We start from the raw sequence: 16671 nt of genomic DNA, 5'->3' as shown, positions 1-16671 counted from the left end.
TACCCTATCAATCCACGCAGCCCTGTTCTTAACCTGGCAGAAAGTCATTTTTCACCATTTTCAGTAGCATCTGAACACTTTCACTTCAAGGTAATCCCTAAGATACCTTGCTGCATTTTTATTATCATTGCTAGAACCCAACCATCCCTGGAGCATTTGGCTATAGTCCTACTACACCTTCTCCATGCTTTACGGCTCTTCATGCTCCCGAGGGCGGTTTTGAAAAGGAAAGGGGGTCACTCTATGACATCAGAGTCTGTGGAAGTTGCACATTCACATAGCACAACCCCTTGAACTTTCAGGCCAGGACTGTGCCATATCCCAGAAGGGAGGCTACACAGAGCAGTGGTTCAGCCTCTCTCGGCTATCAGGCCCTGTCGAGATTCCTTTGGGGGCCATTTCAGCAGTGCTGCAGGGACCATTTTCTGTGATTCCTACTGGATTCTCCATTCCCACTTCTCAGGAGAGAATCCCCAGAATAGGATGGCCGGGTCATACAGATGCAGAAGAAATTTAAGAGCTTGAGCTACCAAACCACCAAAAGGGAGCAGCAATTGAGTGGCCACCAATAGTCCCTCACTGTGGCTGCTTCCCCTGTATCCATCTGGTCCAATTGTGAACATTCTCTTGCATTTTGGCCACTCTGGTGTCAGTAGGACAAATGGAATCATGTGGGTGATTTGATTTGGGACTGCCCTATGAGAGCTGGCACCCAATCCAGTTGCGGAAGGCTTATTTTGTTTGCTCTTGTCTGAGGATTCTGTTCAGGGCCTCAGCATGAGGAGACCTTTCTCCTATCTGGATACCCCTGGGATCACTATGACTGCAGGTTCTCAGATATCCCTTTAAGGCAAAAGATATTCAAGTAGAGTATTGGTATAATATCAACGGTGTTCTCATAATCTCAGTGCTCTCCATGCACTGCCTCCAAAGTGAGGAAGAAATGAGATGTGCGAAGACCCTTTCCCTCCCTGTCTGGAGCAGACCCCACCTCCCCAGGTATGGAGGGAAGATCCTGAGCCCGACTGGGAGTATTTCTGTCTTCTGATGAGGGATCTTGAGTAGCCCCTTGAGGATTCCTAACCTCATGAATGGGGTGGGTTGTGAGAACTCCAGGCAGTGATGCAGGGAAAAGCACTTTCCAGACAGTGATAAAGGGAAGTTCTGCAACTGCTCCCAGAATGACAGTGAAGGTCTCGTGATTGTTCACTATTCCCTCACATATATCCTCCTCTGGATGCTGTGCTTTGTTCTGTTAGATGCAGTACTACTCACATCATGAAGGCATGGGAAAGGCAGGTCTGCACCCTCCCCCCACCTGCCGTCTGGGTTCTGAGTACAGACTCTGCCCATCTGCTCCTGCTCTGCCCCATCCTAGTGTGGAAACTTGTCATCACTGAAGAGGCTATGGTTGACCCAGAGTGCACAGACAAAGAGGGCTCTTCGGGGAAGCTCATGCAGCTCCTGGGCCTGGCTGTCCAAAAGGGTGACCAAGTCTACAAAAACATTCTCCTTGTAAATTACCGGACATTCCTTTCCATCCAACAGGTCCTGGACCTGGTGTTCAAAGGTGAGCAACTGCCCCTCCTCCCTCCTAGGGTGACTCTGCCACCCACAAGCTGTAAATCTGGGGAAGGTCACTGTTGCTTCTAGCCTCAGTTTCCTTCTCTGGAAAGTGGGGTGGTAGCAGGACCAACCTCCTGGGTCATCCCAGGACTCCATGGGCTGAGTCATAGAAAGTGCTTCTCCCTGCTGGGCTCTGTGGAAAGGTGGTACTTGGGAGGTTTTGTCAATATTTAGTAATTCTCCATGTGAGAAGCTCTGCCTCAAAGTGACCTTTAGAAATCTGTAATCCCATTCAGAGGAAGTTTGAGAACCCATCTCTGTGCACCCCATCCTTGATATGCCTAAACTGGGAATACAGGGCTCTGGTAGAAGATCCCATTTATCTGGGAAGATGCAACTCAGGGCTCATTCATTTATCAAACATATATGAAGAGTCTATGATATGCAGGCAACATTTTAAGGCACTTAGGTTAGGTTTGGTTTTCTAAAGCTGCCAGAATGCAATATACCACAAGTGGAATGGCTTTTAAAAAGGGAATTAAGTTGTAAGTTTAAATATCTATGGCTTTAAACTGTCCAGTTTAAGGCACCAACAAGAGGTTACCTCCACTCAAGAAAGGCTGATGGTGTCTGGAACACCTCTGTCAGTTGGGAAGAAACCTGGCTGGCATCTGCTGAGATCTTTGGCTTCTGGACCCCTGTCAGCTGGGAGGGCACATGACACCATCTCCTAGCTTTATCTCTTGGCTTCTTGCTTCATCTGGCTTCCCCGAGGTGGGGAGAGGGAGAATTTTCCTTCTTCGTCTCCAAAGGGCTCTGTCTGCATGGGATCTAAAGCTTTTTCCAAAATGGCTCCCTCTTAAAGGACTCCAGTGAGCAACCCCACCCTGAATAGGTAGAAACGCTTCTCCCTGGAAACCACCTAATCCAAAGGTACCACCCACAAGTGGGTGAGTCATCTCCATGGAAACAACTTAATCAAAAGATCCCTCCCAGCAAAACTGAATCAGGCTTAAAGATCATGGCTTTCCTGGGGTACACAACCATTTTAAACCAGCAAAGCCTACTTCACTGAACAAAGCTGAAAACGTCCCTGTGCTCCTGGGTTTCCCTTATAGTAGGGAGTCAGAGAGCAGCATTGGACATGAACAGCAGCAGGTGCACCAGGAGGTAACATTTGAAATCCTCATGTCCCCTCTAGCTACCGAGTGAACTACACTTTTAGTGCTGAGGATGGAGGAGGCCAGAAGTGCTTGAAAAAGTGAATGAGCTCCAGGTGAGGAACGAGGGACTCATTCTTCCCAGCCCAGGATGGGGAGGGGACCAGGGACAGGAGCAACTGGGCAGAGAACTCTGGTCCCTTTCATGATTCCCACAGGAGGGCAGAGGCCAGAGCTCCAGACCCTGCAGGACAGGATCACAGAGGCTTACAGAAGGGCTCCTGGGTTACAGGCTGTATAGGGCACCCTGGGGCTCTAACCCCCCCCCCCAGCTCCCTCAGACTCTCCTTGCCTCTCCACACCCCACCCCACCCCACCCCACCAGCCACAGAACACAGTTCACGACTCTGCCTTAGAGCCTGGCTGCTGGGGGTTGTGGAGGGCCGTGCCCTGTCCTTTGCCCAACAGACAGTGTGGGAAGAAGGGTCCCCACTTGGCTCAGAGAATTAGGCATGACCTCAGTGGAGGAACTCTGGACAGAGGACCCACTAGTGACCAGGGAAGGCTGATGCTGGAAGACCGGCTCTGTTCCCTCATCGGGCAGAGATTTATGAAGCTCCTGCTGTGTGCCAGGACTGTGCCACATCCCTGTGGGAGGGGGCCCAAGGGAGACAGTTGGGGAAGTTTGTCTGGCTTGCATATCCCAGGAGCCTTAACCCCGAAGGGTGGTCATTAGAGAGCAGCTTGGCAGGAATGGCTGTTGCCCTCACTCTGCTGCCCGCCCGTCTGCCCAGCCTCTTGCTCACTTGACTGGATGAATACACAGAGGATTTCTGCCAGCCCCCGAACATTCCCTGCCTCAAGCAGCTGGTGGCCTTTGCAATGGTCATGCACAGGCTGCCTGGGTCTGACCTGCAAAGGTGTGATCACGTCCTCCTTTCTCAGCTGGAGTGCTCAGAGCCCTGGGAGACTGAGACAGAAGATGAGGAGCACTGGAGATGAGGGCAGGGAAGGCAAGGATCCAGGGCTCACTTGAGGAAACTCAAAAGGTTGCCTTTGGGCCCCAAGTTAAGAAGAGTTTCAGAACAGTCCCCTGGGGGATTGTAGTCTGGGAAGATGTCTTGGGAGTAGCAAGTGTGGGTAGGGCTGATCGTAGAGACAGTGCAGCCACTTCTGCATCTGGAAAGGCCCATAGAAAGTCAGACTTGTTTTTTGCATCTTCCTCCTCTTCCAGCTCTCATGTCAGACCTAGGGTTGCAAATCACTGTAATGTCCTCTCCATGGCCAGGGCCATTGTTGGCACCAGACATCATGCTAGATCCAGAGCCTAAACTGGAGACATCAACTTCTGTAGCATCAGTTCCAGAGATGAACAGTAGTTCTGATGCCACCTGTACTGCCACCTCCAGAGGTGGAGTCATTGAAGACTTCTGATCTGGAGCCATCCACTTCACCAGGAGAAGCACCATCTCCAGAACTGGAGGCAACTCAGTTGCCACCTCCAGAAGGGATTTCCTTGCCCACTTATGGAGCTGGAGCCAGTTAATTCACCACAAGTACCATCAGTTCCACAGCAGGAGGTAGCTCCCATGTCACCCCTATTGTCACCTTCATAATCAGTGCCAACACCATGTCTGGAACTAGAGCCTGCTACCTCAGCAGCTGTTGCACCAGCTGCAGAGCAAGAGACAATATTAGTACCATCTCCAGTGCCACCTGTAGAGCTGAAATCAGTGCCAGCTTTTGCCTCACCACAGAAGACTTTTTGCTCCTCATCTGAAAGCCTAAAGCATGGGCTGAGGGAGGTGAACTCTCCCGTCTTTGGGTTCCCTCCCAGGTTGGTAGCAGAACAGTTGACACGGATGGGTGTGGTGAGTAGCTGTACTGGGAAGGGTAGAGATGGGTGACCTTTTTTTGGCAAGTGGGATCAACAACGTGACATTCAGTAACTTGAAGTTGAATGATTCGGCTGCAAATCCCAGTTCACCTGCTACCAATATTTGTAACCTGAGTAAATTTCTAATTCCTAAGGCCTCACATTCCCAGTTGTGTCTTGGATGTAGAACCAATACAGAATGTGCATCTGAACAATATTAGAGGGAGCCAAGCAGGTGTCGGAAAGGGCAAACACTACTGCCTCAGCATGTGGGGTGGGAGTCCCCATCCTGTGCTTGTCCATGGTGATGCAGGACTTGAGAAAAATGCAGCTTTCTCCTCCCTGCCAGCACTGGCTGCTGGGCCTTGCAAGTGCTGGGCACCTTCAGGCACAGAGAATCCAACGCCAAGAGCCACAAGAAGCTCAAACCACAACCTCCACCTGCACAGCTGCGGCTTGGAACACTGGGGCTTGACCCGAGGATGGTGGACTCTGTGTTGGGGTGGGGCATGGCTGGGTAAGACAGCCGTCTCCCCAGGATCTGTTCACTAAGGTGCTGGCGTATGATTGTCTGCAGGCCATCTGGTCCCAGAGCACCAAGAAGGGTGAGGAGCACCTTGCACCCTCCATCTCTGCTTCAATCGCCCCATTCAACCATGTGGTCAGTTGTGTCATCACCACCTGCCCCGGGGACCAGAACACGAAGGCTCTGGACAAGGTGTGGGTGGTAGAGAACTGGATTGAGTTGGTCAGGGTCCCCTGAGCACAACTGACTGCCCCTCTGCTCCTTCCCCCCCATGGCTGGAGATTCCCAAGAATGCAAATGTCTTTTATGGCATGGACACATCTGGGAGTTGTGGTTTCCTCTTGACTGAGCAGACTTTCCCAAAGGAGACCAAGGTGAAGAAGACAGCCCTCTCAGCACGTCTTCAGAGGAAGGAGAAGGGGATCAAGTTCTGAAGGAGCAGCTTATAACTGGCCCTGAGGCTCGCTGGCCTCAGGGTCACCCTTTCTGGGTCAAGCTTGTGAGGTGGTTATGCTGTCTCCAACCCAGGGGGGCAATTCCCTCCCTACCAGCCTGCCAAGGCCCCCTCACCCTGACTCCAGGTCAGCTCTGAACCTCTCCTCCTGCTTGGCATGACTCTGCCCTTTGACAGGCTGCCCTGGCGTCCCATGGGCCACTCGCTGCCCTATGGGGCACTGCCCTCACCTCGGGCCCAGGTGACCCACCCAAGACCTTCCCAGAATCCTGGCCTCTCCTTATCCCCCTGCAGTGTTTCCCAGGCTGCAGCAAACATTTTACCACAGGGACCTACCAGGAGTGAAGCTTTTGTATGTATTCTCACCCCAGCCACTCAACCCTTGGGGACAGGAAAGCCCTCTTCTCTCAGCCAAGGCTTCCAGGGAGGGAAGGAAGAACCAGCAGGGTGCCTCAGATATCAAATTTCAAGCTCTGCAAGATCCACAGCTTCCTGGGTTTTGGAGACCACTGGAGACAGGGCTAGTGGGATAGCATATTTGGCGAGATGGGTGGATTTTTGAATTTTTCTATTAAAGACAAAAAGAATGTACCTATGGGAGAGGGGTAATATTAATTTGCTGTAAATAGCAGATGCTAGATTTGAATATTATAGTAAATCCTGTTTTCTTCCAGCTTGGGAGCTGAGGATTGGTTCTTTCATGTACTGTGTTGATTTGAATGGGATCCCAGCTCTCACTTGGTCATTCAAGTAAGAAGTTGAAGTCATGCAGGGTTGTCAGTTCATTACATGTGGGAGAAGTGAGAATGGCCAGTGAACCTTCCGTGACTTCCTGAAGGAAACACATAGGCCCCCTTTCCCCAGAGAAGGTGCATTTCAGTGTCAGTCAAGTCTGACCATCGGAATTCCTTGGCATTAGAGATCAAAGGACATTCCAGAGGACATAGAAACCACCTCAGAAATTTGAATTTGAGTAACTTTCAAATTAATATTTGCAAGGACCTCAATTCCTACCAGGGTACGTCCTAGGAATTCAACTTCATGACCCTTGAGAAAAAGACAAACCTACATAGATGTTAAAGAGATCCTGGCTGTCATGGGTTTGGGGTTAGGCAGGATGAATAGGAGGGACACCGGGCACTTTTAGGAGACTGAAAGTGGCCCGCAGGCCACTGTACTGCTGAACACATGACGTCATGCCTCTGTGAACCCACAGAATTCTGCAGGCACAGAGTGAACCTAAGGTACACTATATATTTCAGTTACTGAAAATAATTCCACCCTGGTTTGCTAATAACAAGATGTTTATGAGCGGACAGACTGCGATTGGAAAAGCATATATGGGAACTCGGTACTTTCTTTGCAACTCTTTTTTTGTAAACTTATAAGTACAGTACGAAGAAGATTATTATTTAAAACATACCCAGAATTCTGGGAAGATGGTGGAATAGGATGGATGGAGTTTATCCTGCTCCAAGGAACAGCTAGAGAAGAGACGGGAAGGCTACTGGAATGGAATGGAAAAACCAAGGTGTAAGTGACCTGGGAAGGTCTTCTGCACCACACAGAGAAGCCCTGGTTTCAAAAGCTGAAGAATTGAAACACAGAAAACCTGAGACCATTCAGCCGATGTAAACAGCCTAACAGGCCCCTTTCCCAACAGAAGCCCAGAGCCCTCAGGAGTGCATGGATGGGGAGACAAATTAGGAAGTAATGTTCCTTGCGTGTGCTACCCTCACGTGTGCCTCTCTTACCCCAGACCCGCTACTTACCCCAAACCTCGCCCACCGGAGCCCAGTCACCCACCCCCACGGTGCTCCAAGCGCCCTCACCAACCCCCCTCCATGCTTCCCTGCCCTCTACCCAGCCCCATGCCTGTGCCCAAGCCTGTCCCAGCCCGCCTGTCCCACCCCGAACCACCTCTCCTGCACACATTCTCACCCTACCCCTCCCAAGACAAGTGCGCTGGCGCCCAGCCCCTCATACCCCACCTCTCCCTCCCTTCCCCCTGTACCCATGCATCCAGGTTGCAGGTACTCACTTTCATACTCACACCACACCCTTTCCCAGGCCATAAGTTTGCTCAACCCTGCCCCACCACCCCTGAGCTCCATGCACCTGTCCATCAGTTTACAACCCTCCCAGATAGGCACACATGCACCACCGCCATACCCTCCCGCTCTGGGCAAGATCTGACCTTAGTGTCCAGGCCACACCCACCCCCAGCCCACACAGGCGCTGCCTGGGCCTAATACCCCTAGCTCTGCACATGCGCACACCACAGACCCTCCCCTATGCACAGCCACACCCTCCCTGCTGGGCGCCCACTGATTTGTGCACTGACCTCTTGACCCCTGCACCCACCCCTTCCAGCACAAGCACGCTGCTCAAACACCTAGCAGGAACATTGCGTCTGTTCCTGGAAGCACACGCAAGAAACATTACTTCCTAGTCTGTCTCCCCTAGTCTGACACAAACAGCTTCTCAAAATCCAGAAATAATAATCACCACTCCAGACTTAATGTGTTTGCTCAAAACGCTTACAGTCTATGCCCCTGTTTTCTGATAAGCGTTTTCTAAATGTGGCCGTACCATTCTTGGACTTTTGTTTCTGGCTTATTTTGTTTTACCAAATGTCCCAGCCAAGAATTCTTTACCCATCAAACTTGTCCTTCAAACCTGAGGGAGAGATTAAAATTTTCACAGACAAGCAAATGCTGAATGAATCAGTCAACAGGAGACCAGCCCTACGAGAAGTACATAGAAGTACATGGGAGTTCTGCTGGCCGAAAAGAAAGAACAGGAGAGGGAGCTCTGGAGGAGGGCACAGAATTGGTAAAAAGAGAAAGAGGAAAAATAATATATAGAACTGACATATAAAATCCGAAGAATAAGATGGTGAATCCAAGAAAAGCCTTTATAGTTATAACTTTGGAAGTTAATGGACTAAATTTACCAATGAAAAGATACAGATTATCAGACTAGATTAAGAAATATAATCCAGCTACATGCTTTGTTCTCGTTTGCTAGCTGCCGGAATGCAACACACCAGAGACAGATTGGCTTTTAATAAAGGGGGATTTATTTTGTTAGTTCTTCAGAGGAAAGGCAGCTAATTTTCCACTGAGGATCTTTCTTACGTGGGAAGGCACAGGATGGTCTCTGCTGGCCTTCTCTCCAGGCCTCTGGGTTCCAACAACTTTCCCTGGCGTGACTTCTTTCTGCCGCTTAGCCTGGGCTGAGCTGCGAGTGCCAAGATGAGATATGCTGAGCTACTTGGCTGTGCTAGGTCGTGCTCTCTCATTTAAGCACCAGCCAATTAAGTCAAATGCCATTCATTGCAGCAGGCACGCCTCCTAGCCGACTGCAGATGTAATCAGCCACAGATGAGGTTCACGTACCATTAGCTCATGTCCACAGCAACAGAACTAGGTGCCTTCACCTGGCCAAGTTAACAACTGAATCTAACTACCACATGTTTCTGAAAAGAGACTCATTTTAAACACAGGGATACAAATAGATTGAAGGTGAAAGGATGGAAAAAGATATTCTGCACAAGGTGTAACCAAAAGAAAACAGGAGCAGCTATGTTAATATTGGACAAAATAGACTAAATGTAAAGACATCACAGGAGACAAAGTAGGACACTATATATTAATAAAAGGGAAAATTCACCAAGAATGTTGGAGAGGATGTGAACAAATTGAGACACTCATACACTTCTGGTGGGAATGAATAATGGTACATCTGCTATGGAGGACAGTTTAGCAGTTCCTTGGGAAACTAAATACCGAGTTGCCCTGTGACCGAACAATAGCACTACTTGATATTTACCCAGAAGAGCTGAAGGCAGTGACACAAACAGACATTTGGAAACCAATGTACATCTCATTATTCACAATCACCAAAAGATGGAAATAATCCAAGTGCAGATAATCAAATAGTCTTGGCAAAGTCCCTTGAGGGGTGGTGGAAAAAGTATGGAACTATTAAGCTTTGCTAGTGGGGAAACCCCGCAAATTGTGTCAAACATTAGGGACACCCACATCAATAGGCCAAGCCTTTAATCTTGAGCTTGCTGTGGCGGAGTTTATGCATACGGCAGCAAAGCTTGGCCTACCTTAGTTATGCCCAAGAGTTACTTCTGGAAGTAACGCAAATGTGGCCTCTCTCTCTCTAAGCCCAACTCTGTGAGTGAAATCATTGCCCTGCCCCCTATGTGGGGCATAACATCCAAGCATGAAAGTCTCCCTGACAGCATGGGAGATGAATCCCAGAGATGAGCCTGGCCCTGGCACCGTGGATCAACACGAGACCTCCTTCCCTCACAGCATGGTCACACCTGGGTTCAATATTTTGGGAATTAGGTCATTGGGCACTTGTTCTATCTCCAGAGTGGAGCCCAAAGCCTAGGTCCGCAGGTTTCGGGGTCTTCTTTTACCCCAAGTGGCTCTCATCAGGCCTGCTGGAGGTGGTCTCTCACGTCAGGAGGGACATAGTGGCTCTCAGGTCATCGCTGGTCTTGGGAAGTCACCCCTATCCCTTTCAGTGCATGGAGAACCTGCACCCTCATTGCTGTGGATATCCTTGAGTCACCTGGGACAGGACAGAAGTGTTGGGATAGAAAATCCCCGGGTGGGTCTCTCAACATGTGCAAGTAAATGGTCTTAATAAAGATGGGATCTTGGTAGGAAAGCTGCACATAGTGAGAGCCTATAGAGATGAATATGACTATGAAGAAGAGCATGCATTAAACCTTATACTCACCCCCCCCCACTGGGATCCTTGAACTGTGTGTTCCCTGGGTCCCCTCAAGTTCTAACCAAATTATATATGTGTCAACGCACACTTTCTGTAGGGTAAAATTTTTAATGCAATTTTATTGAGATATGTTCCCACACTATACAATCCATCTGAATTATACAATCAATGGCTCACAATATCATCACATAGTATTATATTCATCACCATGATCAATTCTAGAATATTTTTATTACTTTTGAAGGAGAAATTTTAACAATTAAAATTAAAAAACAGAAAAATCTCTTACCCCTGTTATTTAGTTTGTTATTCTTTTGAGAGTATTGCCTTAGTTTGTTATTCTTTTGAAAGAATATTAAGATATTACTCTTAGTAGTCTGTGGATTTTAATAGACACATTTTCGCCATATACCATTCTATTATTAACTCCTTGTAATAGTGTCATTCAGTTGTTCTATTTAATGAAATAACTTTTTTATATTTGTATAGTTAAATCACAATCTTTTTCCACCACTGGATTCACTGTATTAAGCATTCTGAGGTTTTAACCTCCAGCTTTCCTTTTGGTGACATACATAACTCAAAACTTCACCTTTCCACATATTCACTCACAACTCAGCACTGTCAATCATACTCACAATAATGTACTACCACCACCCCTGTGCATTTCCAAATGTTTAAGTTCAACCTAGTTTAAAATTCTGCTTAATGGGGTACATCAAGCAATGGTACCCCATTCTCGAGCTTCATTCTATTTCCTAGCATCCAAGATCCTAAATCTTAGGTGTATGAGTTTACATATTATAATTAGCTCCTATTTGTGAAATCATATTTGTCCTTTTGTGCCTGGTTTAATTTACTTAACATAACGTTCTCAAAGTTTATCCATGTTTTCACATGCTTCAGTCCTTCTTACTGCTGAATTATGTTCTCTTCATGTATATACCACATTTAAAAAGTGTTTTACTTATATACTATATATTCACATACTATGTAATCATCCAAAGTATACAATCAATGGTTTACCCTCTCATCATATTATGAGCACCACATTTTGTTTATCCATCCTTCAGGTAATGGACACTTGTTTCACACGCCAGGGCCTCTGTCTACCTCCAGCCTTCCTGAGAATCACTGGGGGAGGGGTGATGTGTTGTGGAAACTGGGTGCAGTGAGCAGGAGGACACGCTTGAGGAGGACGACATGCCATGAGTCCTGAGTGGCCTTATTCAGGTCCTTTCTGTTGAGAGGCTTTAGTTAAGGGGATCCAAGGATGTGACTTCACTTCCTTAGAGATGGAGCCCAATAGAACTTGGAACCCTGGTAGCCAATCACCCATATCCTACAGAGAGCACTCTACTTTGCTCACATTGCCAGAGGTACCTGAGAGATAAACATGTTCTCCTGGTGTGTTCATAGATCTTGAGGATCTGGTCTCAGGAAACATAGAAATGAGATCTTTTTCTATAGATTTAGATGTTGGCTCAATGCTCCAGCATGAAGCTGCTGTCCACTGGCCAGTAGGTACCCAAAAGTAAGTCAAGGTAGCCCAATGTCAGACAGTTGGAAATGTTAGTATTGTCATATTGCTTGGGCAGCCCCATATCCCTGTGCCTTTCACTGTGCAGGAGGTATGAGGAACGGTTCTGTCCAGGGAAGGGTTGGGAAACTTATAGGCCCTCCATGTTCACAAGCCATGGGTTGCTGGTGGAAGGCAAGTAGAAATGGTGAGGCAACCATCATTCAACATGTTAATCCTGGGCCCAAAAGTTGTCATCTCTTTCCGAGGATGGAGGTGGAGGTTCGTGCAGACACCTGTCTGTGCCTGGCCTGGGTCACAGAGTTAGCATGGGGTACTTCCCCTGTGGGATGGCAGGGAAGCCTCCTGATGTCTCCTGTGTGCCTGCTGGGAACTGTGTTTGCAGAGTTCCACGTAGAAAGTCAGTGAGGAGCTGCTCAAGGGACTCCCCTATGCAGTATCTGTGAACACGCTGGACCCGCTCCATGCCAGAACTGTGTGCAGGTGAGAACAGCTGCAGCAGATTCTCCATCCCAGGTGGAGATGAGGTAGTCAGTAGGCCCATATCCCTGAGTCTTTGTCATCTGATTTGCCCAAAGTTTCAGCCCCTTTCTGGGCCTCCACCCCTCACCTACCCTATCAATCCACGCAGCCCTGTTCTTAACCTGGCAGAAAGTCATTTTTCACCATTTTCAGTAGCATCTGAACACTTTCACTCCAAGGTAATCCCTAAGATACCTTGCTGCATTTTTATTATCATTGCTAGAACCCAACCATCCCTGGAGCATTTGGCTATAGTCCTACTACACCTTCTCCATGCTTTACGGCTCTTCATGCTCCCGAGGGCGGTTTTGAAAAGGAAAGGGGGTCATTCTATGACATCAGAGTCTGTGGAAGTTGCACATTCACATAGCACAACCCCTTGAACACTCAGACCAGGAACTGTGCCATATCACAGAAGGGAGGCTACACAGAACAGTGGTTCAGCCTCTCTCGGCTATCAGGCCCTGTCAAGATTCCTTTGGGGGCCATTTCAGCAGTGCTGCAGGGACCATTTTCTGTGATTCCTACTGGATTCTCCATTCCCACTTCTCAGGAGAGAATCCCCAGAATAGGATGGCCAGGTCATACAGATGCAGAAGAAATTTAAGAGCTTGAGCTACCAAACCACCAAAAGGCAGCAGCAATTGAGTGGCCACCAATAGTCCCTGAATGTGGCTGCTTCCCCTGTATCCATCTGGTCCAATTGTGAACATTCTCTTGCATTTTGGCCACTCTGGTGTCAGTAGGAGAAATGGAATCATGTGGGTGATTTGATTTGGGACTGCCCTACGAGAGCTGGCACCCAACCCAGTTGCGGAAGGCTTATTTTGTTTGCTCTTGTCTGAGGATTCTGTTCAGGGCCTCAGCATGAGGAGACCTTTCTCCTATCTGGATACCCCTGGGATCACTATGACTGTAGGTTCTCAGATATCCCTTTAAGGCAAAAGATATTCAAGTAGAGTTTTGGTATGATATCAGCGGTGTTCTCATAATCTCAGTGCTCTCCATGCACTGCCTCCAAAGTGAGGAAGAAAGGAGATGTGAGAAGACCCTTTCCCTCCCTGTCTGGAGCAGACCCCACGTCCCCAGGTATGGAGGGAAGATCCTGAGCCCGACTGGGAATATATCTGTCCTCTGATGAGGGATCTTGAGTAGCCCCTTTAGGATTCCTCACCTCATGAATGGGGTGGGTTGTGAGGTCTCCAGGCAGTGATACAAGGAAAAGCACTTTCCAGGCAGCGATAAAGGGAAGTTCTGCAACTGCTCCCAGAATGACAGTGAAGGTCTCGTGATTGTTCACTGTTTCCTCACATGTATCCTACTCTGGATGCTGTGCTTTGTTCTGTTAGATGCGCTACTACTCACATCATGGAAGGCCTGGGAAAGGCAGGTCTGCACCCTCCCCCCACCTGCCGTCTGGGTTCTGAGTACAGACTCTGCCCATCTGCTCCTGCTCTGCCCCATCCTAGTGTGGAAACTTGTCATCACTGAAGAGGATATGGTTGACCCAGAGTCCACAGACAAAGAGGGCACTTCGGGGAAGCTCATGCAGCTCCTGGGGTTGGCTGTCCAAAAGGGTGATCAAGTCTACAAAAACATTCTCCTTGTAAATTACCGGACATTCCTTTCCATCCAACAGGTCCTGGACCTGGTGTCCAAAGGTGAGCACCTGCCCCTCCTCCCTCCTAGGGTGACTCTGCCACCCACAAGCTGTATATCTGGGGAAGGTCACTGTTGCTTCTAGCCTCAGTTTCCTTCTCTGGAAAGTGGGGTGGTAGCAGGACCAACCTCCTATGTCATCACCAGGACTCCATGGGCTGAGCCATAGAAAGTGCTTCTCCCTGCTGGGCTCTGTGGAAAGGTGGTACTTGGGAGGTTTTGTCAATATTTAGTAATTCTCCATGTGAGAAGCTCTGCCTCAAAGTGACCTTTAGAAATCTGTAATCCCATTCAGAGGAATTTTGAGATTCCATCTCTGTGCACCCCATCCTTGATATGCCTAAACTGGGAATACAGGGCTCTGGTAGAAGAGCCCTGTTATCTGGGAAGATGCAACTCAGGGCTCATTCATTTATCAAACATATATGAAGAGTCTATGATATGCAGGCAACATTTTAAGGCACTTAGGTTAGGTTTGGTTTTCTAAAGCTGCCAGAATGCAATATACCACAAGTGGAATGGCTTTTAAAAAGGGAATTAAGTTGTAAGTTTAAATATCTATGGCTTTAAACTGTCCAATTTAAGGCACCAACAAGAGGTTACCTCCACTCAAGAAAGGCTGATGGTGTCTGGAACACCTCTGTCAGTTGGGAAGAAACCTGGCTGGCATCTGCTGAGATCTTTGGCTTCTGGACCCCTGTCAGCTGGGAAGGCACATGACACCATCTCCTAGCTTTATCTCTTGGCTTCTTGCTTCATCTGGCTCCCCCGAGGTGGGGAGAGGGAGAATTTTCCTTCTTCGTCTCCAAAGGGCTCTGGCTGCATGGGATCTACAGCTTTTTCCAAAATGGCTCCCTCTTAAAGGACTCCAGTGAGCAACCCCACCCTGAATAGGTAGAAACACATCTCCCTGGAAATCACCTAATCCAAAGGTACCACCCACAAGTGGGTGAGTCATCTCCATGGAAACAACTTAATCAAAAGATCCCACCCAGCAAAATGAATCAGGTTTAAAGATCATGGCTTTCCTGGGGTACACAACCATTTTAAACCAGCAAAGCCTACTTCACTGAACAAAGCTGAAAACGTCCCTGTGCTCCTGGGTTTCCCTTATAGTAGGGAGTCAGAGAGCAGCACTGGACATCAACAACAGCAGGTGCACCCAGGATGTAACATGTGAAATCCTCATGTCCCCTCTAGCTACCGAGTGAACTACACTTTTAGTGCTGAGGATGGAGGAGGCCAGAAGTGCTTGAAAAAGTGAATGAGCTCCAGGTGAGGAACGAGGGACTCATTCTTCCCAGCCCAGGATGGGGAGGGGACCAGGGACAGGAGCAACTGGGCAGAGAACTCTGGTCCCTTTCATGATTCCCACAGGAGGGCAGAGGCCAGAGCTCCAGACCCTGCAGGACAGGATCACAGAGGCTTACAGAAGGGCTCCTGGGTTACAGGCTGTATAGGGCACCCTGGGGCTCTAGAACCCCCCCCCCCAGCTCCCTCAGACTCTCCTTGCCTCTCCACACCCAACCCCACCCCACCCCACGCCACCAGCCACAGAACACAGTTCACGACTCTGCCTTAGAGCCTGGCTGCTGGGGGTTGTGGGGGGCCGTGCCCTGTCCTTTGCCAGACAGACAGTGTGGGAAGAAGGGTCCGCACTTGGCTCAGAGAATTAGGCATGACCTCAGTGGAGGAACTCTGGACAGAGGACCCACTAGTGACCAGGGAAAACTGACGCTGGAAGACCGGCTCTGTTCCCTCATCGGGCAGAGATTTATGAAGCTCCTGCTGTGTGCCAGGGCTGTGCCCCATCCCTGTGGGAGGGGGCCCAAGGGAGACAGTTGGGGAAGATTGTCTGGCTTGCCTATCCCAGGAGCCTTAACCCCGGGAGGGTGGTCATTAGAGAGCAGCTTGGCAGGAATGGCTGTTCCCCTCACTCTGCTGCCCGCCCGTCTGCCCAACCTCTTGCTCACCTGACTGGATGAGTACACAGAGGATTTCTGCCAGCCCCCGAACATTCCCTGCCTCAAGCAGCTGGTGGCCTTTGCAATGGTCATGCTCGGGCTGCCTGGGTCTGACCTGCAAAGGTGTGCTCACATCCTCCTTTCTCAGCTGGAGCGCTCAGAGCCCTGGGAGACTGAGACAGAAGATGAGGAGCACTGGAGATGAGGGCAGGGAAGGCAAGGATCCAGGGCTCACTTGAGGAAACTCAAAAGGTTGCCTTTGGGCCCCAAGTTAAGAAGAGTTTCAGAACAGTCCCCTGGGGGGATTGTAGTCTGGGAAGATGTCTTGGGAGTAGCAAGTGTGGGTAGGGCTGATCATAGAGACAGTGCAGTCACTTCTGCATCTGGAAAGGCCCATAGAAAGTCAGACTTGTTTTTTGCCTCTTCCTCCTCTTCCAGCTCCCATGTCAGACCCAGAGTTGCAAATCACTGCAATGTCCATGGCCAGGGCCATTGCTTGCACCAGACATCATGCTAGATCCAGAGCCTAAACTGGAGGCATCAACTTCTGTAGCATCAGTTCCAGAGATGAACAGTAGTTCTGATGCAACCTGTACTGCCACCTCCAGAGGTGGAATCATTGATGACTTCTGATCTGGAGCCA

At 49.0% G+C, this 16671-nt stretch overlaps 1 long non-coding RNA gene across 1 annotated transcript; it reads left to right on the top strand.

Annotated features, from left to right (window-relative positions):
- Nucleotides 1-1294: 1294 nt before the first annotated feature.
- On the top strand, nucleotides 1295-4106 carry LOC143669310 (uncharacterized). Its single transcript, XR_013168854.1, has 3 exons — nucleotides 1295-1570; nucleotides 2768-2842; nucleotides 3961-4106. It is a non-coding gene; the product is annotated as an uncharacterized LOC143669310 (long non-coding RNA).
- Nucleotides 4107-16671: the final 12565 nt, after the last annotated feature.

The sequence above is a fragment of the Tamandua tetradactyla genome, chromosome 25, assembly GCF_023851605.1.
Source record: "Tamandua tetradactyla isolate mTamTet1 chromosome 25, mTamTet1.pri, whole genome shotgun sequence".
NCBI lineage: Eukaryota > Metazoa > Chordata > Mammalia > Pilosa > Myrmecophagidae > Tamandua > Tamandua tetradactyla.
This window is presented reverse-complemented; position numbering and strand designations above follow the sequence as displayed.